The sequence below is a fragment of the Petromyzon marinus genome, chromosome 51 (genome assembly GCF_048934315.1).
Source record: "Petromyzon marinus isolate PM22_M1 ecotype Great Lakes invasive population chromosome 51, UKy_Petmar_22M1.pri1.0, whole genome shotgun sequence".
Taxonomy (NCBI): Eukaryota; Metazoa; Chordata; class Hyperoartia; order Petromyzontiformes; family Petromyzontidae; genus Petromyzon; species Petromyzon marinus.
Window position 1 is genome coordinate 1632661 of NC_133717.1, and position 26901 is coordinate 1659561.

The 26901-nt window shown below is 49.3% G+C and overlaps 1 long non-coding RNA gene across 1 annotated transcript in view; it reads left to right on the forward strand.

Moving 5' to 3' along the window:
- Positions 1–10469, forward strand: part of LOC142931216 (uncharacterized) — a 13702-nt gene extending 3233 nt beyond the window's left edge. The window contains exons 2-3 of the long non-coding RNA XR_012947220.1: positions 5742–7398; positions 7432–10469. This is a non-coding gene — a long non-coding RNA (uncharacterized LOC142931216). The remainder of the gene's footprint in view (positions 1–5741; positions 7399–7431) is intronic.
- The last annotated feature ends 16432 nt before the right edge of the window (positions 10470–26901 follow it).

Sequence of the window (26901 nt, forward strand, 5' to 3'; positions counted from 1 at the left end):
TAGTAGGTGGTAGGTAGTAGGTGGTAGGTGGTAGGTAGTAGGTGGTAGGTAGTAGGTGGTAGGTAGTAGGTGGTAGGTGGTAGGTAGTAGGTGGTAGGTAGTAGGTGGTAGGTAGTAGGTGGTAGGTAGTAGGTGGTAGGTGGTAGGTAGTAGGTGGTAGGTAGTAGGTGGTAGGTAGTAGGTGGTAGGTAGTAGGTGGTAGGTAGTAGGTAGTAGGTGGTAGGTAGTAGGTGGTAGGTAGTAGGTGGTAGGTAGTAGGTGGTAGGTAGTAGGTGGTAGGTAGTAGGTGGTAGGTGGTAGGTAGTAGGTGGTAGGTAGTAGGTGGTAGGTGGTAGGTAGTAGGTGGTAGGTAGTAGGTGGTAGGTAGTAGGTGGTAGGTAGTAGGTGGTAGGTAGTAGGTGGTAGGTGGTAGGTAGTAGGTGGTAGGTAGTAGGTGGTAGGTAGTAGGTGGTAGGTAGTAGGTGGTAGGTAGTAGGTGGTAGGTAGTAGGTGGTAGGTAGTAGGTGGTAGGTAGTAGGTGGTAGGTAGTAGGTAGTAGGTGGTAGGTAGTAGGTGGTAGGTAGTAGGTGGTAGGCAGTAGGTGGTAGGTAGTAGGTGGTAGGTAGTAGGTGGTAGGCAGTAGGTGGTAGGTAGTAGGTGGTAGGTAGTAGGTGGTAGGTAGTAGGTAGTAGGTGGTAGGTAGTAGGTGGTAGGTAGTAGGTAGTAGGTGGTAGGTAGTAGGTGGTAGGTAGTAGGTGGTAGGTAGTAGGTGGTAGGTAGTAGGTGGTAGGTAGTAGGTAGTAGGTGGTAGGTAATAGGTAGTAGGTGGTAGGTAGTAGGTGGTAGGTAGTAGGTGGTAGGCAGTAGGCGGTAGGTAGTAGGTGGTAGGTAGTAGGTGGTAGGTAGTAGGTGGTAGGTAGTAGGTGGTAGGTAGTAGGTAGTAGGTGGTAGGTAGTAGGTGGTAGGTAGTAGGTGGTAGGTAGTAGGTAGTAGGTGGTAGGTAGTAGGTGGTAGGTAGTAGGTGGTAGGTAGTAGGTAGTAGGTGGTAGGTAGTAGGTAGTAGGTGGTAGGTAGTAGGTGGTAGGTAGTAGGTGGTAGGTAGTAGGTGGTAGGTGGTAGGTAGTAGGTAGTAGGTGGTAGGTAGTAGGTGGTAGGTAGTAGGTGGTAGGTAGTAGGTGGTAGGCAGTAGGTGGTAGGTAGTAGGTAGTAGGTGGTAGGTAGTAGGTAGTAGGTGGTAGGTGGTAGGTAGTAGGTGGTAGGTGGTAGGTAGTAGGTAGTAGGTGGTAGGTAGTAGGTGGTAGGTAGTAGGTGGTAGGTGGTAGGTGGTAGGCAGTAGGTGGTAGGTAGTAGGTGGTAGGTAGTAGGTAGTAGGTGGTAGGTGGTAGGCAGTAGGTGGTAGGTAGTAGGTGGTAGGTAGTAGGGGGTAGGTAGTAGGTGGTAGGTAGTAGGTGGTAGGTAGTAGGTGGTAGGTAGTAGGTAGTAGGTGGTAGGTGGTAGGCAGTAGGTGGTAGGTAGTAGGTGGTAGGTAGTAGGGGGTAGGTAGTAGGTGGTAGGTAGTAGGTGGTAGGTAGTAGGTAGTAGGTGGTAGGTAGTAGGTAGTAGGTGGTAGGTGGTAGGTAGTAGGTGGTAGGTGGTAGGTAGTAGGTAGTAGGTGGTAGGTAGTAGGTGGTAGGTAGTAGGTGGTAGGTAGTAGGTGGTAGGTAGTAGGTAGTAGGTGGTAGGTGGTAGGCAGTAGGTGGTAGGTAGTAGGTGGTAGGTAGTAGGGGGTAGGTAGTAGGTGGTAGGTAGTAGGTGGTAGGTAGTAGGTGAAAGGTAGTAGGTGGTAGGTAGTAGGTAGTAGGTGGTAGGTAGTAGGTGGTAGGTGGTAGGTAGTAGGTAGTAGGTGGTAGGTAGTAGGTGGTAGGTAGTAGGTGGTAGGTAGTAGGTAGTAGGTGGTAGGTGGTAGGTAGTAGGTAGTAGGTGGTAGGTAGTAGGTGGTAGGTAGTAGGTGGTAGGTAGTAGGTGGTAGGTGGTAGGTAGTAGGTGGTAGGTGGTAGGTAGTAGGTAGTAGGTGGTAGGTAGTAGGTGGTAGGTAGTAGGTGGTAGGTGGTAGGTAGTAGGTGGTAGGTAGTAGGTGGTAGGCAGTAGGTGGTAGGTGGTAGGTAGTAGGTGGTAGGTAGTAGGTGGTAGGCAGTAGGTGGTAGGTAGTAGGTGGTAGGTAGTAGGTGGTAGGCAGTAGGTAGTAGGTGGTAGGTGGTAGGTAGTAGGTGGTAGGTAGTAGGTGGTAGGTAGTAGGTAGTAGGTGGTAGGTAGTAGGTGGTAGGTAGTAGGTGGTAGGTGGTAGGTAGTAGGTGGTAGGTAGTAGGTAGTAGGTGGTAGGTAGTAGGTGGTAGGCAGTAGGTGGTAGGTGGTAGGTAGTAGGTGGTAGGTAGTAGGTGGTAGGTAGTAGGTGGTAGGTGGTAGGTAGTAGGTAGTAGGTGGTAGGTAGTAGGTGGTAGGTAGTAGGTGGTAGGTGGTAGGTAGTAGGTAGTAGGTGGTAGGTAGTAGGTGGTAGGCAGTAGGTGGTAGGTGGTAGGTAGTAGGTGGTAGGTAGTAGGTGGTAGGCAGTAGGTGGTAGGTAGTAGGTGGTAGGTAGTAGGTGGTAGGCAGTAGGTAGTAGGTGGTAGGTGGTAGGTAGTAGGTGGTAGGTAGTAGGTGGTAGGTAGTAGGTAGTAGGTGGTAGGTAGTAGGTGGTAGGTAGTAGGTGGTAGGTAGTAGGCAGTAGGTGGTAGGTAGTAGGTGGTAGGTAGTAGGTAGTAGGTGGTAGGTAGTAGGTGGTAGGCAGTAGGTGGTAGGTGGTAGGTAGTAGGTGGTAGGTGGTAGGTAGTAGGTGGTAGGCAGTAGGTGGTAGGTGGTCGGTAGTAGGTGGTAGGCAGTAGGTGGTAGGTGGTAGGCAGTAGGTGGTAGGTAGTAGGTGGTAGGTAGTAGGTGGTAGGTGGTAGGTAGTAGGTAGTAGGTGGTAGGTAGTAGGTGGTAGGTAGTAGGTGGTAGGTGGTAGGTAGTAGGTAGTAGGTGGTAGGTAGTAGGTGGTAGGCAGTAGGTGGTAGGTGGTAGGTAGTAGGTGGTAGGTAGTAGGTGGTAGGCAGTAGGTGGTAAGTAGTAGGTGGTAGGTAGTAGGTGGTAGGCAGTAGGTAGTAGGTGGTAGGTGGTAGGTAGTAGGTGGTAGGTAGTAGGTGGTAGGTAGTAGGTAGTAGGTGGTAGGTAGTAGGTGGTAGGTAGTAGGTGGTAGGTAGTAGGCAGTAGGTGGTAGGTAGTAGGTGGTAGGTAGTAGGTAGTAGGTGGTAGGTAGTAGGTGGTAGGCGGTAGGTGGTAGGTGGTAGGTAGTAGGTGGTAGGTAGTAGGTGGTAGGTAGTAGGTGGTAGGTAGTAGGTGGTAGGTGGTAGGTAGTAGGTAGTAGGTGGTAGGTAGTAGGTGGTAGGCAGTAGGTGGTAGGTGGTAGGTAGTAGGTGGTAGGCGGTAGGTGGTAGGTGGTAGGTAGTAGGTGGTAGGTAGTAGGTGGTAGGTAGTAGGTGGTAGGTAGTAGGTGGTAGGTGGTAGGTAGTAGGTAGTAGGTGGTAGGTAGTAGGTGGTAGGTAGTAGGTGGTAGGCAGTAGGTAGTAGGTGGTAGGTGGTAGGTAGTAGGTGGTAGGTAGTAGGTGGTAGGTAGTAGGTAGTAGGTGGTAGGTAGTCGGTGGTAGGTAGTAGGTGGTAGGTAGTAGGCAGTAGGTGGTAGGTAGTAGGTGGTAGGTAGTAGGTAGTAGGTGGTAGGTAGTAGGTGGTAGGCAGTAGGTGGTAGGTGGTAGGTAGTAGGTGGTAGGTGGTAGGTGGTAGGTAGTAGGTAGTAGGTGGTAGGCAGTAGGTGGTAGGTGGTAGGTAGTAGGTGGTAGGCAGTAGGTGGTAGGTGGTAGGCAGTAGGTGGTAGGTAGTAGGTGGTAGGTAGTAGGTGGTAGGTGGTAGGTAGTAGGTAGTAGGTGGTAGGTAGTAGGTGGTAGGTGGTAGGTAGTAGGTGGTAGGTAGTAGGTGGTAGGCAGTAGGTGGTAGTTGGTAGGTAGTAGGTGGTAGGTAGTAGGTGGTAGGCAGTAGGTGGTAGGTAGTAGGTGGTAGGCAGTAGGTAGTAGGTGGTAGGTGGTAGGTAGTAGGTGGTAGGTAGTAGGTGGTAGGTAGTAGGTAGTAGGTGGTAGGTAGTAGGTGGTAGGTAGTAGGCGGTAGGTGGTAGGTAGTAGGTGGTAGGTAGTAGGTAGTAGGTGGTAGGTAGTAGGTGGTAGGCAGTAGGTGGTAGGTGGTAGGTAGTAGGTGGTAGGTAGTAGGTGGTAGGCAGTAGGTGGTAGGTGGTAGGTAGTAGGTGGTAGGTGGTAGGTAGTAGGTGGTAGGCAGTAGGTGGTAGGTGGTAGGTAGTAGGTAGTAGGTGGTAGGTGGTAGGTAGTAGGTGGTAGGTAGTAGGTAGTAGGTGGTAGGCAGTAGGTGGTAGGTAGTAGGTGGTAGGTAGTAGGTAGTAGGTGGTAGGTAGTAGGTGGTAGGTAGTAGGTGGTAGGTAGTAGGTAGTAGGTGGTAGGTAGTAGGTAGTAGGTGGTAGGTAGTAGGTGGTAGGTAGTAGGTAGTAGGTGGTAGGTAGTAGGTAGTAGGTGGTAGGTAGTAGGTGGTAGGTAGTAGGTAGTAGGTGGTAGGCAGTAGGTGGTAGGTAGTAGGTGGTAGGTAGTAGGTGGTAGGTGGTAGGTAGTAGGTAGTAGGTGGTAGGTAGTAGGTGGTAGGTAGTAGGTGGTAGGTGGTAGGTAGTAGGTAGTAGGTGGTAGGTAGTAGGTGGTAGGCAGTAGGTGGTAGGTGGTAGGTGGTAGGTGCTAGGCAGTAGGTAGTAGGTGCTAGGCAGTAGGTGGTTGTTGGTAGGCAGTAGGTAGTAGGCGGTAGGCAGTAGGTAGTAGGTAGTAGGTGGTAGGCAGTAGGTAGTAGGTGCTAGGCAGTAGGTGGTAGGTGGTAGTCAGTAGGTTGTAGGCAGTAGGCAGTAGGTATTAGGTAGTAGGTGGTAGGCAGTAGGTGGTAGGCAGTAGGTAGTAGGTGGTAGTTGGTAGGTAATAGGTAGTAGGTGGTAGGCAGTAGGTGGTAGGCAGTAGGTAGTAGGTGGTAGGCTGTAGGCGGTAGGTGGTAGGTAATAGATAGTAGGCAGTAGACAGTAGGTGGTAGGTAGTAGGCAGTACGCAGTAGGTAGTAGGCAGTAGGTGGTAGGGAGTATGCGGTAGGTAATAGGTAGTAAGTGATAGGCAGTAGGCAGTAGGTAGTAGGCAGTAGGCAGTAGGTAGTAGTTCCTAATCAGTAGGCAGGGCTATAGCGACTGATGTTATCCATGATAGATATCTTTTTTAGGGGGGGCGAGGGGTTAGATCTCGTAAAGGCAAATGTGTCGTGAAACCCTCCACCAAGGTTGGTCACGTGAACACAACGTGCCAACTCGTTACTAGTCCAGCACTCACCCGTTGTGTGTTGGAGAGTAAACCCACAACAACGTTTACAATGCGAGTACTGTGACGTTTCGCCGGTAATTACAACAACCAGCATCATCAGGCGAAAGCCAGAGTTGTGGAGATAATCCTCCTCCTGTTTCGGGTTTACTCTCCAACACACCGGTGTGCTGAACGAGATACGAATTTGCACGTTTTGTTTACGTTACAAACCTTACTCATTGGCTGTGTCGGGTGGTGGTGGGTTTCACGACACATTTATATTTACTCGATCTCACCCCAAAAAAAACCTCTTTATGGACCTCACCCTCTTAGAATCTCACCCAGATCTGGACGAACGCTGCCGGTGAACGGAATGGAGCCAAGCTGACGTCCAGAATAATAACCACCACCTCATCCAGGACCCACGGCACCGAACCTCCTGGCCTTGACATCCCTCCTCCTCATTGAAGACAGCGGCCGTGGAACCATCAACCGCATCAGAATATCGACATGGAATACTAAAGACACAACTCACAGTGGCGCGAGTGTGGACATGCAACCGAAGCTGTGGACCGTGTAGAGAAACCACATAGAGATACATAGAGACTCATAGACATAGACATATACCCATAGACGTACGTGTTTTCCCATAGACATGCATAGAGATACAGAGACACATAGACATACACGGATACCCATAGAGATAACATAGAGACCCATAGACATACACAGATCCATAGACATACATAGAGACCCGTATAGATACATCGATACCCATATGGATGCAGAGACCCATATATATAGCGACGCATAGAGATACATAGAGACCCATAGACATACATAGAGACCCATAGAGATACATGGATACCCATAGAGATACATGGATACCCATAGAGACACATAGAGACCCAAAGAGATACATAGAGAAGCATGAAAGACAATTCACAGTCGTGTGTTTGTGGCCATGCAACCCACACTACTGACCGCACAGTGGACTCACTGTGGTGCGCGCTCCTTCACTGGAGGAGGAGGAACAGCGACACGACACGAAGTCTCTCTGCTGAAGTCCTCTCGCCATGGCGAGCAGCAGCAGCAGAAGGAGGCGTCGCTCTGCGTTGGGATTTCGCCCCTGAACGCGATTGCCAAACGCCAGAATATAATGCAAATGAGGGCCGTGGACTCGTCAAGGAAAACGAAGCGTGGTTTGCACGTGCGAGCAGAGGCGCTCCCAGTTGATGGAACTATTCACTGTTGAACCCTCGCGTGCAGGGTGAGGCCTTCACGGCCGCAACACGTGGAGAGCACGTGGAGGTGCGTGTCTGTGTGTGTGTGAGTTTCTGTAACGGTCCTGGGCCTCTCCTAGGTAGACTCAGCCTCAATTGAGTACCTGGTGCGGTGTGTAAACAACGTCACTGGGGAGACAAAGACGGTCGGGCGTGGTGCTGGCCACCCACCTCCTCGTGTACCGTCCCGGCCTTCATAGGCGCTCGGTAACAACACTTGCCCCTACAATCTGTTAGGGCTACAGGGGGGATATTTGTCTTTGTGTGTGACTGCGTTCGTCAATGTGTGTGCAGGCGGTCATTATTAAACCATGGTGGCATGACATGGTATAAAAGGGCTCAAGTCACGTGGCTATTTTCACCTTTCGGCCGGATGACGGCTGTTTACCCAAAGAATCGGACCCAGTCTGCGTTTTGGTAATCGACGCGCGCCTAATTTCGCACAGAATGGAGAGACACCGGAAGATGCTGACACACGACGCCCGCTGCGGGCAGCCTTCTCGCAAATTGGTACTGATTTAATCAGCCACGTAGGGGCGATGATGATGATGGGCTGGGCTGAGCCCTTCACGGGATGTAAACTCGCTATCTTCTCCATCGAGTGTTGAGCGTTCTGCCCAGTGACATCATCATCGTCATGAGTCCTGATCAATCCGCTGCTGGATGAAGGCCTCTCTAAGCTTTCTTAATCATCCAGCCCAACAGCAGCGCACTCATTCCATTGCTTCATCTCCTTGTAGGCGCACTTTCAGACGCCTTCCAATCCAGCAACAAAAGGATTATTGATCACGCAGGACATTTGATTATTTCCAAGTTGAATAACGCCTCGCCCTATGTTCAAAGCAGTTTTGGCCTACCGGGTATAGCCTCCCGTCATGGGAACGTGGAATTTACGGGTAAAAATCATTTACGATTTAGAGTCAGCCAAGAATGTCGCGTCACTGATCTCACGTGGCTCCGGGTGACACCGCGAATGTTCGCAAGAATATATATTTTTAAATGAGTAGAGAATGGAAATCATCTGAAATTCTTAACATTGACTTAAAGCTTTCGTGACTGCAGGGATTCATATTCTTTGGGTCTTTCGGTAAAGTCACGTAGATAGGTTCATAGAAAATAACAATTTTTTGTTATTTTCTTTGAACCAACCAAATAACAAAAACAATTTGTTGTTATTTTATTTGAACTTATCTACGTGACTTTTCCGAAAGACCCAAAGAATGTTCTTAACCTTCTTTGGTTCTTTCGGTAAAGTCACGTAGAATGAGAATAAAATAATAAAATAAAATAAGACAATAAAATTCTTACGACGTTTCGGCCACAACACAAGTAGCCTTCTTCAGGTGAAAGAACAGAACTGTCGGGACGACAGAGCTTGAATGAACGCTGTTAAGATTCGTAGCGTCTTTTAAGAACCAAAGAAGATGAATCCTTGCAGTCACGAAAGCTTTAAACCGAAATTTTATATTCTTAACATTCTTTAAAATTCCAGTTTAAAAAAAAAATCCGAATCTAATCGTCTTCGGGCCACCGTTTTGCCTCAACGTTTGCGCGTCCACTGAGTGTTCATACATCGACAAAGACAAAGGTCACCCGAATAGCCTTTAACAGACTGTTGGGGCAAGTGCTGTTAGCGAGTGGCACCTATGAAGACCGCCACATTGGCACACGAATGAGTGGCCAGCAACCACGCCCGACCGCCTTTGTCTCCCCAATGGCGATCCTTGCTAAGCACCGCACCAGGTACTCAATTGAGGCTGAGTCTACCTAGGCGGATACCCAGGACCGATTACAGATTGTCGCCAGGGGTCTCACCGAGCCACGCACGGCTTCGCGTGTGCGTCGGCTTAACGCTGCCGCTTCGACTGGCAGCTGCTGCCCGAAGCAGCGATTCCAATCCTTCCCGCATGATTGCGTCTGCTTTGCATAAATAAGAGGCTGCAGGGAGGCGGTTCTGATGCTGTTTCTATTGCTGCTGTTGCCTGGAGCTTGGATCACAGGACACAATGTTCCTTGGCGGGTACAGCCGCAGCACGGAATGTTCTCTTCCACCCAGAGAGACGCTCACCACCACCACCACAGAGCGACATTCATCTTACAAAGGGCAGCTCCCTTCCTCCCAATTACGCACGAAATATGAACGCGCCTGTATGCTGCCTGTCTCGCACGGTGAGGTGCGCTGCTCGACCGCGCGTGTGTGTGTGTGTATGTGTGGGAGTGTGTATGTGTGCGTGTGTGTGCGTGTGGGTGTGTGTATGTGTGCGTGTGTGTGCGTGTGGGTGTGTGTATGTGTGTGTATGTGTGCGTGTGGGTGTGTGTATGTGTGTGTATGTGTGTGCGTGTGGGTGTGTGGGTGTGTGTATGTGTGCGTGTGTGTGCGTGTATGTGTGCGTGTGGGTGTGTGTATGTGTGCGTGTGTGTATGTGTGCGTGTGGGTGTGTGTATGTGTGCGTGTGTGTGCGTGTGGGTGTGTGTATGTGTGCGTGTGGGTGTGTGTATGTGTGTGTGCGTGTGGGTGTGTGTATGTGTGCGTGTGGGTGTGTGTATGTGTGCGTGTGGGTGTGTGTATGTGTGCGTGTGTGTATGTGTGGGTGTGTGTATGTGTGCGTGTGTGCATGTGTGCGTGTGGGTGTGTGTATGTGTGTGTATGTGTGCTTGTGGGTGTGTGTATGTGTGCGTGTGGGTGTGTGTATGTGTGCGTGTGGGTGTGTGTGTGTGGGTGTGTGTATGTGTGCGTGTGGGTGTGTGTATGTGTGCGTGTGGGTATGTGTATGTGTGCGTGTGTGTATGTATGTGTATGTGTGCGTGTGTGTATGTGTGTATGTGGGTGTGTGTGTATGAGTGTGTGTGGGTATGGGTGTGTGTGGGTGTGTGTGTATGGGTGTGTATGTATGGGTGTGTTTGTGTGGGTGTGTATGGGTGTGTGGGTTTGTGTATGGGTGTGTGTGTGTGTATGGGTGTGTGGGTGTGTGTGTGTATGGGTGTGTAGGTGTGTATGGGTGTATATGGGTGTGTATGGATGTGTGGGTGTGTGTGTGTGTATATGGGTGTGTGTGTATGGGTGTGTGGGTGTGTGGGTGTCTGAGTATATGGGTGTGTATGGGTGTATGGGTGTGTGTGTGTATGGGTGTATATGGGTGTGTGTGTATGGGTGTGTGTGTGGGTGTATATGGGTGTGTATGGGTGTGTGTGTGTATGTATGGGTGTATGGGTGTGTATGGGTGTGTGTATGGGTGTGTATGGCTGTGTTTGTGTATGGGTGTGTGGGTGTGTGTGTGGGTGTGTTTGTGTGTGTCCATGGGTGTGTGACGATTATCTGAACCGGTCCCGGGCCTCCCCTAGGTCGACTCAGCCTCAAATGAGTACCTGGTGCGGTGTGTAAACATTGCCACTAGGGAGACAAAGGCGATCGGGCGTGGTGCTGGCCACCCACCCCCTCGTGTACCGTTCCGGCCTTCATAGGTGCTCGCTAACAGCACTTGCCCCTACAGTCTGTTAAGGCTATACGGGGGATCTTTGTTTGTATATGGGTGTGTGTGTGTATGGGTGTGTGGGTGTGTGTATGGGTGTGTGTGTGTATGTGTACAGTGAGAGAAAAAAGTATTTGATCCCTTGCTGATTTTGTACGTTTGCCCACTGACAAAGAAATGATCAGTCTATAATTTTAATGGTAGGTTTATTTGAACAGTGAGAGACAGAATAACAACAACAAAATCCAGAAAAACGCACATTAAAATGTTATAAATTGATTCGTATTTTAATTAGGGAAATAAGTATTTGACCCCCTCTCAATCAGAAAGATTTCTGGCTCCCAGGTGTATTTTATACATGTAACGAGCTGAGATTAGGAGCACACTCTTAAAGGGAGTGCACCTAATCTCAGCTTGTTACCTGTATAAAAGACACCTGTCCACAGAAGCTATCAATCAATCAGATTCCAAACTCTCCACCATGGCCAAGACCAAAGAGCTCTCCAAGGATGTCAGGGACAAGATTGTAGACCTACACAAGGCTGGAATGGGCTACAATACCATTGCCAAGCAGTTTGGTGAGAAGGTGACAACAGTTGGTGCGATTATTCGCAAATGGAAGAAACACAAAAGAACTGTTAATCTCACTCGGCCTGGGGCTCCATACAAGATCTCACCTCGTGGAGTTGCAATGATCATGACAACGGTGAGGAATCAGCCCAGAACTACACGGGAGGATCTTGTCAATGATCTCAAGGCAGCTAGGACCATAGTCACCAATTTAACAATTGGTAACACACTATGCCGTGAAGGACTGAAATTCTGCAGCGCCCGCAAGGTCCCCCTGCTCAAGAAAGCACATATACATGCCCGTCTGAAGTTTGCCAATGAACATCTGAATGATTCAGAGGACAACTGGGTGAAAGTGTTGTGGTCAGATGAGACCAAAATGGAGCTCTTTGGCATCAACTCAACTCGCCGTGTTTGGAGGAGGAGGAATGCTGCCTATGACCCCAAGAACACCATCCCCACCGTCAAACATGGAGGTGGAAACATTATGCTTTGAGGGTGTTTTTTCTGCTAAGGGGACAGGACAACTTCACCGCATCAAAGAGACGATGGACGGGGCCATGTATCGTCAAATCTTGGGTGAGAACCTCCTTCCCTCAGCCAGGGCATGGAAAATGGGTCGTGAATGGGTATTCCAGCATGACAATGACCCAAAACACACGGCCAAGGCAACAAAGGAGTGGCTCAAGAAGAAGCACATTAAGGTCCTGGAGTGGCCTAGCCAGTCTCCAGACCTTAATCCCATAGAAAATCTGTGGAGGGAGCTGAAGGTTCGAGTTGCCAAACGTCAGCCTCGAAACCTTAATGACTTGGAGAAAATCTGCAAAGAGGAGTGGGACAAAATCCCTCCTGAGATGTGTGCAAATTTGGTGGCCAACTACAAGAAACGTCTGACCTCTGTGATTGCCAACAAGGGTTTTGCCACCAAGTACTAAGTCATGTTTTGCAGAGGGGTCAAATACTTATTTCCCTCATTAAAATGCAAATAAATTTATAACATTTTTGACATGCGTTTTGCTGGCTTTTTTGTTGTTATTCTGTCTCTCACTGTTCAAATAAACCTACCATTAAAATTATAGACTGATCGTTCCTTTGTCAGTGGGCAACCGTACAAAATCAGCAGGGGATCAAATACTTTTTTCCCTCACTGTATATGGGTGTGTATGGGTGTGTGTGTGGGTATGTGTATGGGTGTATATGGGTGTGGGTGTGTAAACATCGTCGCTGGGGAGACAAAGGCGGTCGGGCGTGGCGCTGGCCATCCACCCCCCTCGTGTACCGTTCTGGTCTTCATAGATGCTCGCTAACAGCACTTGCCCCTACGGTCTGTTTAGGCTATATGGGGGATCTTTATCTTTGTATGGCCTCAAGGTGCAATAGCCTGGCACAAACGTTGTGGTGACGTCACCGCCACTTAGCGGCGAATGGCTGTTGTTGTGTATGTGTGGATGTGTGTGTGGATGTTTGTATATATGTGTGTATATGGATCTGTGTATGTGGTGCTCGCTAACAGCACTTTCCCGAACAGTTTGTTAAAGGCTATACAGGGGGTCTTTGTCAGTGTATGGGGAGCAGTAGTATAGCGATTAGTGCGCTCCGATTAGTGCGCTCCGCTATGAACCCGGCGACCCGAGTTCAATTTCCGCTCACGGCCAACACGGGTGACGATGATCTGACCAGGTCCTGGGCCTCCCCTAGGTTGGCTCAGCCTCAAATCAGTACCTGGTGAGGTGTGTAAACTAGGGAAACAAAGGCGGCCAGGCGTGGTGTTGGTTACCCACCCCCTCGTGTGCTGTGTCGGTCTTCATAGGTGCTCGCTAACGGCACTTGCCCCAATTGTCTGTTCAGGCTATACGGGGGATCTTTGTATTAGTGGGTGGGGAGCGGTGGTGTAGTGGGTGGGGAGCGGTGGTGTAGTGGGTGGGGAGCGGTGGTGTAGTGGGTGGGGAGCGGTGGTGTAGTGGGTGGGGAGCGGTGGGGAGCGGTGGTGTAGTGGTTGGGGAGCGGTGGTGTAGTGGGTGGGGAGCGGTGGTGTAGTGGGTGGGGAGCGGTGGTGTAGTGGGTGGGGAGCGGTGGTGTAGTGGGTGGGGAGCGGTGGTGTAGTGGGTGGGGAGCGGTGGTGCAGCGGTTAGCGCGCTCCGCTATGAACCCGGTGACCCGAGTTCGATTCCCGCTCACGGCCAACAGCAGTGACGATTATCTGATCCGGTCCTGGGCCTCCTCTAGGTCGACTCAGAATGACGCGGTGTGTAATCATCGCCACTGTGGAGACAAAGGCGGTCGGGCGTGGTGCTGTCCACTAGGACTGAACGATTTGGGGAAAATATCTCATTGCGATTTTTCTGACAGATATTGCGATTGCGATTTGATTTGCGATAAACATTTTTTAAGTCAGGCTTCAGTTCAATATTCACTGTGTAATAGATTTATAACACGTGATGGAGCATTACCACGTGATACCATCAACATGTGAACTGCTCTATATATTCTAATGCAAAGATGAGAACTTAACATATATCAATTGCTTCCAACATCTATTTAGTCAAATGTTTTAATTGAAATAAAACAATCAAACATAGAACAATTGTTAAGTTAAATGAATGAAGCTATAATAATACAAAATGAAACAATTCCAATAAGTAAGTAATAGGACTTTTAAAATCGGAAAAAAATCTCAGCCTTTGCGATTTGCTAATCGCATTGTTCCAAATTACTATTTCGATTTAAAATCGATTAATCGTTCAGCCCTACTGTCCACCCACACCCTTCTTGTGCCGTGCCGGCCTTCATAAGTGCCACTCAGGAACAGAACTTGGCCCTAAAGTGTGTGAAGGCTATAGGGGGATCTTTGTTGTTGTGAGTGAGTGAGGCTACCGGGGGAGCTTTGTCTGTGTTGTAAGTAAAACGATAAAAGTTTGCTCGTGATGGATAAATGGAAGGTTGATTCATTGGTGGGATTATTGGTGGAATTGGGTACGTTGGCTGGTGAAATGATTCGTGAGTTAGTTAATTAGTTAATCGGTTAGTTGGATAGTTGATTGGTTGGTGGGATTAATTGGGTGGTTGACTTGTTCTGTTGGTCAGATTATTGCTATTAGGGGTTGGTTAAATGGTTACTTCATTGATCTGTTAGGTCGTAAGTTGGAAGATTGTTATACTGCTTGACTGATTGGTTCGATAATTTCATTGATTACTGGATGGCTTGATTAGTTGATTGCTTGATGATTGCATTGGTTGATGAGTTAATGAGTCGATTAGCTGATTGGTTGATACGGTAATTGGTAGACGAGTTGATTGGTTTATGAGTTGATTGATTGGCCGATTGGATGCTTGATTAGTTATTTGATTGGTTGCTGGACTCGTGGGTTGTTTGAATGATTAACGGAATAGTCAGTGAGTTGGGCTGTTTGAACCATTGTTATTTGATTTACATTCAACAGAGAAAATATATTTAATGTTTTTTTAATTAATATTAATTTAGGGACATTTCTAAAATCCTTGGATTTCCAGGACCGCCGCCATCCCGATTGGGAAGTTCCAGCACCCACCTCTGTTCACATCATCCCTGCTATGAAGAAGGGCTATTGCCCAAAACGTTGCGCACTACAACACGTGTGTTTCGTCTCTAAGGGCCACCACTGCTATTGGCGTCACGTGCCGAGTGTTTATTTTCCGTTCTCCCTGCGCCCTCTGGCATTGTAAGCAGTCCCGCGAAATGTCCGCTTGCAGTGTTCCACTGACGTTCGGTTTTAAACCACACTTATAGACCACCGGTCTCCCCGCTCTCAATAATATTCGGGGAAGGGTGGCACGCTGCCCCCTGAGCCGGCAGTGGAAATTCCTCACTCCTATGGCAGGATCTAGGCTGCTCCAAGGCACGACCACGATCGGTATTCATAGCCTGACCCCCCCCCCCTCCCCATGCGGTGCATCGCGAGTTGCCAGAGCGTTTAAGATAATTACCCAATAATGGCAGTGATTTCAGAATAAATACCACGTTACAAAACTGTACAGTATAGGCCACGTACAGTGAGGGAAAAAAGTATTTGATCCCCTGCTGATTTTGTACGTTTGCCCACTGACAAAGAAATGATCAGTCTATAATTTTAATGGTAGGTTTATTTGAACAGTGAGATACAGAATAACAACAACACAATCTAGAAAAAACGCATGTTAAAAATGTTATAAATTGATTTGCATTTTCATGAGGGAAATAAGTATTTGACCCCTCTGCAAAACATGACTTAGTACTTGGTGGCAAAACCCTTGTTGGCAATCACAGAGGTCAGACGTTTCTTGTAGTTGGCCACCAGGTTTGCACACATCTCAGGAGGGATTTTGTCCCACTCCTCTTTGCAGATCTTCTCCAAGTCATAAAGGTTTCGAGGCTGACGTTTGGCAACTCGAACCTTCAGCTCCTTCCACAGATTTTCTATGGGATAAAGGTCTGGAGACTGGCTCGGCCACTCCAGGACCTTAATGTGCTTCTTCTTGAGCCACTCCTTTGTTGCCTTGGCCGTGTGTTTTGGGTCATTGTCATGCGGGAATACCCATCCACGACCCATTTTCAATGCCCTGGCTGAGGGAAGGAGGTTCTCACCCAAGATTTGACGGTCCATGGCCCCGTCCATCGTCCCTTTGATGCGGTGAAGTTGTCCTGCCCCCTTAGCAGAAAAACACCCCCAAAGCATAATGTTTCCACCTCCATGTTAGACGGTGGGGATGGTGTTCTTGGGGTCATAGGCAGCATTCCTCCTCCTCCAAACACGGCGAGTTGAGTTGATGCCGAAGAGCTCCATTTTTGTCTCATCTGACCACAACACTTTCACCCAGTTGTCCTCTGAATCATTCAGATGTTCATTGGCAAACTTCAGACGGGCATGTATATGTGCTTTCTTGAGCAGGGGGATCTTGCGGGCGCTGCAGGATTTCAGTTCTTCACGGCGTAGTGTGTTACCAATTGTTTTATTATTGAATATGGTCCCAGCTGCCTTCAGAGCATTGACAAGATCATCCCGTGTAGTTCTGGGCTGATTCCTCACCGTTCTCATGATCATTGCAACTCCACGAGGTGAGATCTTGCATGGAGCCCCAGGCCGAGGGAGATTGACAGTTCTTTTGTGTTTCTTCCATTTGCGAATAATCGCACCAACTGTTGTCACCTTCTCACCAAGCTGCTTGGCAATGGTCTTGTAGCCCATTCCAGCCTTGTGTAGGTCTACAGTCTTGTCCCTGACATCCTTGGAGAGCTATTTGGTCTTGGCCATGGTGGAGAGTTTTGAATCTGATTGATTGCTTCTGTGGACAGGTGTCTTTTATACAGGTAGCAAGCTGAGATTAGGAGCACTCCCTTTAAGAGTGTGCTCCTAATCTCAGCTCGTTACCTGTATCAAAGACACCTGGGAGCCAGAAATCTTTCTGATTGAGAGGGGGTCAAATACTTATTTCCCTCATGAAAATGCAAATCAATTTATAACATTTTGACATGCGTTTTTTCTGGATTTTGTTGTTGTTATTCTGTCTCTCACTGTTCAAATAAACCTACCATTAAAATTATAGACTGATCATTTCTTTGTCAGTGGGCAAACGTACAAAATCAGCAGGGGATCAAATACTTTTTTTCCCTCACTGTATGGTGCACGTGTTCCACGTGTCCCGAATGTGTGTACAAATGTTCCACGTGCGTGTGGGTTCCACGTGTTCCACGTGTCCCGAGTGTGCTTGTGTGTGTGTGTGCACGTGTCCCACGTGCGCGTACCGCTCCGTACTCACTCGTCAATAATCGTGACTGAACGCATCTTCAAATTAAAAAAGAGCCCAATGTAGCCGCAGGAGCCTCCTGCAAAACGATTGATGCGACTCGGCGTGTCTCTCTCTCTCTCTGGATTGGCCCCTGGGTAGTCGTTACCTCGCGTGGCCTCGAGGGACCCGGTTGGGAGCACTCCTCAAGGCCGTTGGAGCGGCCCGAGAGAACCCAGGGCTGCTACTACCCCGCGTCGTCTAAACTATAAAGTACGAGCTATATAAACTATAAACTACGAGCTATATAAACTATAAACTACGAGCTATATAAACTATAAACTACGAACTGTACGACCCGGCTTCGCTCGGGACTTGGATCCACCACGCGCGGCCGCCTTTGTCTCCCCAGTGGCGATGTTCACACACACCAGTTACTCGTTTGAGGCTGAGTCGACCTAGGGGAGGCCCAGGAACGGGTCAAATAATCGTCACCGGTGGTGGCCGTGAGCGGGCATCGATCTCGGGTCGCTGGGTTCGTAGCGCGGCGTAGCGCTCACCACTACACTACAATGCGTTACGCTTCCACACAGCCACACACACAGACACATACACACACAGACACATACACACACAGACACATACACACAGACATATACACACAGATACACACACACAGAAACATACACAGATACACACACAGATACACACACACAGATACACACACATACACACAGATACACACACACAGATACACACACATACACACAGATACACACACACAGACACATACACAGATACACATACACACACACAGATACACACACACAGACACACACAGACACACACACAGACACACACACATACACAGCGCGCTTCCCGCTACACTACAATGCGTTACGCTTCCACATGCGCGGGTCACGTGACAGATTTGACGTCACAGCTCACTTGCCGTGCAAAAAATAAATACATTATTGAACTCCCCCCCCCCTCCAAAAAAGTGTATTTTTATAATTGTTGCATGGTGTACAGTCTGGAAAGTACCCACGTGGCAAATTTCAAGTTTGTTGCATGTCGGGAAGTACGCTAAACATTTTGAAAAGACACATTCACAACTTTACCTTTTTATATATAGTGAGATTACAACGAAACTATTGATGTCACCAGGTAAGGAGCTCTTTGTTTTCTTTCCGAAGCGACCTGGCTAACAAAAATTATAGCCCAACGAAGGGGTTCATCATCACGTGGACAATTTATAGCAGCAGCCACCAAATATTCTAAACGCGTGACGTTGATTCTAAATGTGGAGGGGGGAAAAACCGGGGAACCTGGTAAAAAAAATCCACGCGACCACGGGAGTAAGAGCGAGAGAGAGAGAGACACGCAAACTTCAAATGTACAGCAGGCGCCGTCAGGGTCGGGATCGATGCGACGACCTCCTGTATACCAGGCGAGGTAGTTAACATCTCCTAGCCACCGCGGCGCCCACAGCCAGAGGGCGAGCTCTCTCGGCTGGGGATGTGAACTCGTGACTTCCCGCTCTGGGGCTACAGTGGCAGTGGAGGGGGTCGGGCAGGGAGAGATACGTTTGAGATTAAATCCTAAAAATACGTTCAAGTAAAAATAAAAACGCGAGTAAAAATAAACCTTTCTGCCCAAATTAGCGATGGAGGACGATCCAGCGGTCAATGCCAACTCGTGGCCGTCTGACCCCACTGGTGGAAATTCCACGTTACCCATGCCCGATGGAATATCCTCGTCCGTAACGGCGAGCGCTGACTGAGCGCCAAATCGATGAAACCCGAGCGGGTGGTGCAGCTGTGACCGGCCACCGAGCCACCACGCAACAAGCCGACGTCGCCTGAGTTAGATTCCTGTCCGCGGCTCGCGCGGGTGGTGAGCGGATATGCGAACGGGGCCTCGTCCAGCCCATCTAGCCTCCTTTGCGTTTCACCAGCACGCCACTGACCGGACCGGTGAAGTATGGTCAAACAACTGCGATCAACGATGGTGCGGGGAGAAGCTCTTTATCCATCAGTGGATTTTACAAACACAGAGAGAGACACACACCGTGCTTGTTTGTTCAGAAGTGCAGTGTCGCTCCTCTGCCCGCTATGGGCAAGAATTCCACACAACTCTCCCATTGTGTGCTCTGTCTACTCGTTGTATGGCTGTGTCTCCGTGTCGGTGGTGTGTCTCTCTCAAATCAAGACGAACTTCGTGTGTCTGGCTGTGTCTCCGTGTCGGTGGTGTGTCTCTCTCAAATCAAGACGAACTTCGTGTGTCTGGCTGTGTCTCCGTGTCTGTGGTTTGTCTCTCCCAAATCAAGACGAACTTCGTGTGTCTGGCTGTGTCTCCGTGTCTGTGGTGTGTCTCTGTCAAATCAAGACGAACTTCGTTTGTCTGGCTGTGTCTCCGTGTCTGTGGTTTGTCTCTCCCAAATCAAGACGAACTTCGTGTGTCTGGCTGTGTCTCCGTGTCTGTGGTGTGTCTCTCTCAAATCAAGACGAACTTCGTGTGTTTGGCTGTGTCTCCGTGTCTGTGGTGTGTCTCTCTCAAATCAAGACGAACTTCGTGTGTCTGGCTGTGTCTCCGTGTCTGTGGTGTGTCTCTCTCAAATCAAGACGAACTTCGTGTGTCTGGCTGTGTCTCCGTGTCTGTGGTGTGTCTCTCTCAAATCAAGACGAACTTCGTGTGTCTGGCTGTGTCTCCGTGTCTGTGTTTTGTCTCTCCCAAATCAAGACGAACTTCGTGTGTCTGGCTGTGTCTCCGTGTCTGTGGTGTGTCTCTCTCAAATCAAGACGAACTTCGTGTGTCTGGCTGTGTCTCCGTGTCTGTGGTGTGTCTCTCTCAAATCAAGACGAACTTCGTGTGTCTGGCTGTGTCTCCGTGTCTGTGGTGTGTCTCTCTCAAATCAAGACGAACTTCGTGTGTCTGGCTGTGTCTCCTTGTCTGTGGTGTGTCTCTGTCAAATCAAGACGAACTTCGTGTGTCTGGCTGTGTCTCCGTGTCTGTGGTGTGTCTCTCTCAAATCAAGACGAACTTCGTGTGTCTAGCTGTGTCTCCGTGTCTGTGGTGTGTCTCTCTCAAATCAAGATGAACTTCGTGTGTCTGGCTGTGTCTCCGTGTCTGTGTTTTGTCTCTCTCAAATCAAGACGAACTTCGTGTGTCTAGCTGTGTCTCCGTGTCTGTGGTGTGTCTCTCTCAAATCAAGACGAACTTCGTGTGTCTGGCTGTGTCTCCGTGTCTGTGGTGTGTCTCTCTCAAATCAAGACGAACTTCGTGTGTCTGGCTGTGTCTCCGTGTCTGTGGTGTGTCTCTCTCAAATCAAGACGAACTTCGTGTGTCTGGCTGTGTCTCCGTGTCTGTGTTTTGTCTCTGTCAAATCAAGACGAACTTCGTGTGTCTGGCTGTGTCTCCGTGTCTGTGTTTTGTCTCTGTCAAATCAAGACAAACTTCGTGTGTCTGGCTGTGTCTCCGTGTCTGTGGTTTGTCTCTCTCAAACCAAGACGAACTTCGTGTGTCTGGCTGTGTCTCCGTGTCTGTGGTGTGTCTCTCTCAAACCAAGACGAACTTCGTGTGTCTGGCTGTGTCTCCGTGTCTGTGGTGTGTCTCTCTCAAATCAAGACGAACTTCGTGTGTCTGGCTGTTACTCCGTGTCTGTGTTTTGTCTCTCCCAAATCAAGACGAACTTCGTGTGTCTAGCTGTGTCTCCGTGTCTGTGGTTTGTCTCTCCCAAATCAAGACGAACTTCGTGTGTCTGGCTGTGTCTCCGTGTCTGTGTTTTGTCTCTCCCAAATCAAGACGAACTTTGAGTGTCTGGCTGTGTCTCCGTGTCTGTGTTTTGTCTCTCCCAAATCAAGACGAACTTCGTGTGTCTGGCTGTGTCTCCGTGTCTGTGGTTTGTCTCTCCCAAATCAAGACGAACTTCGTGTGTCTGGCTGTGTCTCCGTGTCTGTGGTGTGTCTCTCCCAAATCAAGACGAACTTCGTGTGTCTGGCTGTGTCTCCGTGTCGGTGGTGTGTCTCTCTCAAATCAAGACGATCTTCGTGTGTCTGGCTGTGTCTCCGTGTCTGTGGTGTGTCTCTCTCAAATCAAGACGAACTTCGTGTGTCTGGCTGTGTCTCCGTGTCTGTGGTGTGTCTCTGTCAAATCAAGACGAACTTCGTGTGTCTGGCTGTGTCTCCGTGTCTGTGGTGTGTCTCTCTCAAATCAAGACGAACTTCGTGTGTCTAGCTGTGTCTCCGTGTCTGTGGTGTGTCTCTCTCAAATCAAGATGAACTTCGTGTGTCTGGCTGTGTCTCCGTGTCTGTGTTTTGTCTCTCTCAAATCAAGACGAACTTCGTGTGTCTAGCTGTGTCTCCGTGTCTGTGGTGTGTCTCTCTCAAATCAAGACGAACTTCGTGTGTCTGGCTGTGTCTCCGTGTCTGTGGTGTGTCTCTCTCAAATCAAGACGAACTTCGTGTGTCTGGCTGTGTCTCCGTGTCTGTGGTGTGTCTCTCTCAAATCAAGACGAACTTCGTGTGTCTGGCTGTGTCTCCGTGTCTGTGTTTTGTCTCTGTCAAATCAAGACGAACTTCGTGTGTCTGGCTGTGTCTCCGTGTCTGTGTTTTGTCTCTGTCAAATCAAGACAAACTTCGTGTGTCTGGCTGTGTCTCCGTGTCTGTGGTTTGTCTCTCTCAAACCAAGACGAACTTCGTGTGTCTGGCTGTGTCTCCGTGTCTGTGGTGTGTCTCTCTCAAACCAAGACGAACTTCGTGTGTCTGGCTGTGTCTCCGTGTCTGTGGTGTGTCTCTCTCAAATCAAGACGAACTTCGTGTGTCTGGCTGTGTCTCCGTGTCTGTGTTTTGTCTCTCCCAAATCAAGACGAACTTCGTGTGTCTAGCTGTGTCTCCGTGTCTGTGGTTTGTCTCTCCCAAATCAAGACGAACTTCGTGTGTCTGGCTGTGTCTCCGTGTCTGTGTTTTGTCTCTCCCAAATCAAGACGAACTTTGTGTGTCTGGCTGTGTCTCCGTGTCTGTGTTTTGTCTCTCCCAAATCAAGACGAACTTCGTGTGTCTGGCTGTGTCTCCGTGTCTGTGGTTTGTCTCTCCCAAATCAAGACGAACTTCGTGTGTCTGGCTGTGTCTCCGTGTCTGTGGTGTGTCTCTCTCAAATCAAGACGAACTTCGTGTGTCTGGCTGTGTCTCCGTGTCTGTGGTGTGTCTCCCTCAAATCAAGACGAACTTCGTGTGTCTGGCTGTGTCTCCGTGTCTGTGGTGTGTCTCTCTCAAATCAAGACGAACTTCGTGTGTCTGGCTGTGTCTCCGTGTCTGTGTTTTGTCTCTGTCAAATCAAGACGAACTTCGTGTGTCTGGCTGTGTCTCCGTGTCTGTGTTTTGTCTCTGTCAAATCAAGACAAACTTCGTGTGTCTGGCTGTGTCTCCGTGTCTGTGGTTTGTCTCTCTCAAACCAAGACGAACTTCGTGTGTCTGGCTGTGTCTCCGTGTCTGTGGTGTGTCTCTCTCAAACCAAGACGAACTTCGTGTGTCTGGCTGTGTCTCCGTGTCTGTGGTGTGTCTCTCTCAAATCAAGCCGAACTTCGTGTGTCTGGCTGTGTCTCCGTGTCTGTGTTTTGTCTCTCCCAAATCAAGACGAACTTCGTGTGTCTAGCTGTGTCTCCGTGTCTGTGGTTTGTCTCTCCCAAATCAAGACGAACTTCGTGTGTCTGGCTGTGTCTCCGTGGCTGTGTTTTGTCTCTCCCAAATCAAGACGAACTTTGTGTGTCTGGCTGTGTCTCCGTGTCTGTGTTTTGTCTCTCCCAAATCAAGACGAACTTCGTGTGTCTGGCTGTGTCTCCGTGTCTGTGGTTTGTCTCTCCCAAATCAAAACGAACTTCGTGTGTCTGGCTGTGTCTCCGTGTCTGTGGTGTGTCTCTCCCAAATCAAGACGAACTTCGTGTGTCTGGCTGTGTCTCCGTGTCGGTGGTGTGTCTCTCTCAAATCAAGACGATCTTCGTGTGTCTGGCTGTGTCTCCGTGTCTGTGGTGTGTCTCTCTCAAATCAAGACGAACTTCGTGTGTCTGGCTGTGTCTCCGTGTCTGTGTTTTGTCTCTCCCAAATCAAGACGAACTTTGTGTGTCTGGCTGTGTCTCCGTGTCTGTGTTTTGTCTCTCCCAAATCAAGACGAACTTCGTGTGTCTGGCTGTGTCTCCGTGTCTGTGTTTTGTCTCTCCCAAATCAAGACGAACTTTGTGTGTCTGGCTGTGTCTCCGTGTCTGTGGTGTGTCTCTCCCAAATCAAGACGAACTTCGTGTGTCTGGCTGTGTCTCCGTGTCTGTGTTTTGTCTCTCCCAAATCAAGACGAACTTTGTGTGTCTGGCTGTGTCTCCGTGTCTGTGTTTTGTCTCTCCCAAATCAAGACGAACTTCGTGTGTCTGGCTGTGTCTCCGTGTCTGTGGTTTGTCTCTCCCAAATCAAGACGAACTTCGTGTGTCTGGCTGTGTCTCCGTGTCTGTGTTTTGTCTCTCCCAAATCAAGACGAACTTCGTGTGTCTGGCTGTGTCTCCGTGTCTGTGTTTTGTCTCTCCCAAATCAAGACGAACTTTGTGTGTCTGGCTGTGTCTCCGTGTCTGTGGTGTGTCTCTGTCAAATCAAGACGAACTTCGTGTGTCTGGCTGTGTCTCCGTGTCTGTGTTTTGTCTCTCCCAAATCAAGACGAACTTTGTGTGTCTGGCTGTGTCTCCGTGTCTGTGTTTTGTCTCTCCCAAATCAAGACGAACTTCGTGTGTCTGGCTGTGTCTCCGTGTCTGTGGTGTGTCTCTCTCAAATCAAGACGAACTTCGTGTGTCTGGCTGTGTCTCCGTGTCTGTGTTTTGTCTCTCCCAAATCAAGACGAACTTCGTGTGTCTAGCTGTGTCTCCGTGTCTGTGGTTTGTCTCTCCCAAATCAAGACGAACTTCGTGTGTCTGGCTGTGTCTCCGTGTCTGTGTTTTGTCTCTCCCAAATCAAGACGAACTTTGTGTGTCTGGCTGTGTCTCCGTGTCTGTGTTTTGTCTCTCCCAAATCAAGACGAACTTCGTGTGTCTGGCTGTGTCTCCGTGTCTGTGGTTTGTCTCTCCCAAATCAAGACGAACTTCGTGTGTCTGGCTGTGTCTCCGTGTCTGTGGTGTGTCTCTCTCAAATCAAGACGAACTTCGTGTGTCTGGCTGTGTCTCCGTGTCTGTGGTGTGTCTCCCTCAAATCAAGACGAACTTCGTGTGTCTGGCTGTGTCTCCGTGTCTGTGGTGTGTCTCTCTCAAATCAAGACGAACTTCGTGTGTCTGGCTGTGTCTCCGTGTCTGTGTTTTGTCTCTGTCAAATCAAGACGAACTTCGTGTGTCTGGCTGTGTCTCCGTGTCTGTGTTTTGTCTCTGTCAAATCAAGACAAACTTCGTGTGTCTGGCTGTGTCTCCGTGTCTGTGGTTTGTCTCTCTCAAACCAAGACGAACTTCGTGTGTCTGGCTGTGTCTCCGTGTCTGTGGTGTGTCTCTCTCAAACCAAGACGAACTTCGTGTGTCTGGCTGTGTCTCCGTGTCTGTGGTGTGTCTCTCTCAAATCAAGCCGAACTTCGTGTGTCTGGCTGTGTCTCCGTGTCTGTGTTTTGTCTCTCCCAAATCAAGACGAACTTCGTGTGTCTAGCTGTGTCTCCGTGTCTGTGGTTTGTCTCTCCCAAATCAAGACGAACTTCGTGTGTCTGGCTGTGTCTCCGTGGCTGTGTTTTGTCTCTCCCAAATCAAGACGAACTTTGTGTGTCTGGCTGTGTCTCCGTGTCTGTGTTTTGTCTCTCCCAAATCAAGACGAACTTCGTGTGTCTGGCTGTGTCTCCGTGTCTGTGGTTTGTCTCTCCCAAATCAAAACGAACTTCGTGTGTCTGGCTGTGTCTCCGTGTCTGTGGTGTGTCTCTCCCAAATCAAGACGAACTTCGTGTGTCTGGCTGTGTCTCCGTGTCGGTGGTGTGTCTCTCTCAAATCAAGACGATCTTCGTGTGTCTGGCTGTGTCTCCGTGTCTGTGGTGTGTCTCTCTCAAATCAAGACGAACTTCGTGTGTCTGGCTGTGTCTCCGTGTCTGTGTTTTGTCTCTCCCAAATCAAGACGAACTTTGTGTGTCTGGCTGTGTCTCCGTGTCTGTGTTTTGTCTCTCCCAAATCAAGACGAACTTCGTGTGTCTGGCTGTGTCTCCGTGTCTGTGTTTTGTCTCTCCCAAATCAAGACGAACTTTGTGTGTCTGGCTGTGTCTCCGTGTCTGTGGTGTGTCTCTCCCAAATCAAGACGAACTTCGTGTGTCTGGCTGTGTCTCCGTGTCTGTGTTTTGTCTCTCCCAAATCAAGACGAACTTTGTGTGTCTGGCTGTGTCTCCGTGTCTGTGTTTTGTCTCTCCCAAATCAAGACGAACTTCGTGTGTCTGGCTGTGTCTCCGTGTCTGTGGTTTGTCTCTCCCAAATCAAGACGAACTTCGTGTGTCTGGCTGTGTCTCCGTGTCTGTGTTTTGTCTCTCCCAAATCAAGACGAACTTCGTGTGTCTGGCTGTGTCTCCGTGTCTGTGTTTTGTCTCTCCCAAATCAAGACGAACTTTGTGTGTCTGGCTGTGTCTCCGTGTCTGTGGTGTGTCTCTCCCAAATCAAGACGAACTTCGTGTGTCTGGCTGTGTCTCCGTGTCTGTGTTTTGTCTCTCCCAAATCAAGACGAACTTTGTGTGTCTGGCTGTGTCTCCGTGTCTGTGTTTTGTCTCTCCCAAATCAAGACGAACTTCGTGTGTCTGGCTGTGTCTCCGTGTCTGTGGTTTGTCTCTCCCAAATCAAGACGAACTTCGTGTGTCTGGCTGTGTCTCCGTGTCTGTGTTTTGTCTCTCCCAAATCAAGACGAACTTCGTGTGTCTGGCTGTGTCTCCGTGTCTGTGGTTTGTCTCTCTCAAACCAAGACGAACTTCGTGTGTCTGGCTGTGTCTCCGTGTCTGTGGTGTGTCTCTCTCAAACCAAGACGAACTTCGTGTGTCTGGCTGTGTCTCCGTGTCTGTGGTGTGTCTCTCTCAAATCAAGACGAACTTCGTGTGTCTGGCTGTGTCTCCGTGTCTGTGTTTTGTCTCTCCCAAATCAAGACGAACTTCGTGTGTCTAGCTGTGTCTCCGTGTCTGTGGTTTGTCTCTCCCAAATCAAGACGAACTTCGTGTGTCTGGCTGTGTCTCCGTGTCTGTGTTTTGTCTCTCCCAAATCAAGACGAACTTTGTGTGTCTGGCTGTGTCTCCGTGTCTGTGTTTTGTCTCTCCCAAATCAAGACGAACTTCGTGTGTCTGGCTGTGTCTCCGTGTCTGTGGTTTGTCTCTCCCAAATCAAGACGAACTTCGTGTGTCTGGCTGTGTCTCCGTGTCTGTGGTGTGTCTCTCCCAAATCAAGACGAACTTCGTGTGTCTGGCTGTGTCTCCGTGTCGGTGGTGTGTCTCTCTCAAATCAAGACGATCTTCGTGTGTCTGGCTGTGTCTCCGTGTCTGTGGTGTGTCTCTCTCAAATCAAGACGAACTTCGTGTGTCTGGCTGTGTCTCCGTGTCTGTGTTTTGTCTCTCCCAAATCAAGACGAACTTTGTGTGTCTGGCTGTGTCTCCGTGTCTGTGTTTTGTCTCTCCCAAATCAAGACGAACTTCCTGTGTCTGGCTGTGTCTCCGTGTCTGTGTTTTGTCTCTCCCAAATCAAGACGAACTTTGTGTGTCTGGCTGTGTCTCCGTCTCTGTGGTGTGTCTCTCCCAAATCAAGACGAACTTCGTGTGTCTGGCTGTGTCTCCGTGTCTGTGTTTTGTCTCTCCCAAATCAAGACGAACTTTGTGTGTCTGGCTGTGTCTCCGTGTCTGTGTTTTGTCTCTCCCAAATCAAGACGAACTTCGTGTGTCTGGCTGTGTCTCCGTGTCTGTGGTTTGTCTCTCCCAAATCAAGACGAACTTCGTGTGTCTGGCTGTGTCTCCGTGTCTGTGTTTTGTCTCTCCCAAATCAAGACGAACTTCGTGTGTCTGGCTGTGTCTCCGTGTCTGTGTTTTGTCTCTCCCAAATCAAGACGAACTTTGTGTGTCTGGCTGTGTCTCCGTGTCTGTGGTGTGTCTCTCCCAAATCAAGACGAACTTCGTGTGTCTGGCTGTGTCTCCGTGTCTGTGTTTTGTCTCTCCCAAATCAAGACGAACTTTGTGTGTCTGGCTGTGTCTCCGTGTCTGTGTTTTGTCTCTCCCAAATCAAGACGAACTTCGTGTGTCTGGCTGTGTCTCCGTGTCTGTGGTTTGTCTCTCCCAAATCAAGACGAACTTCGTGTGTCTGGCTGTGTCTCCGTGTCTGTGTTTTGTCTCTCCCAAATCAAGACGAACTTCGTGTGTCTGGCTGTGTCTCCGTGTCTGTGGTTTGTCTCTCCCAAATCAAGACGAACTTCGTGTGTCTGG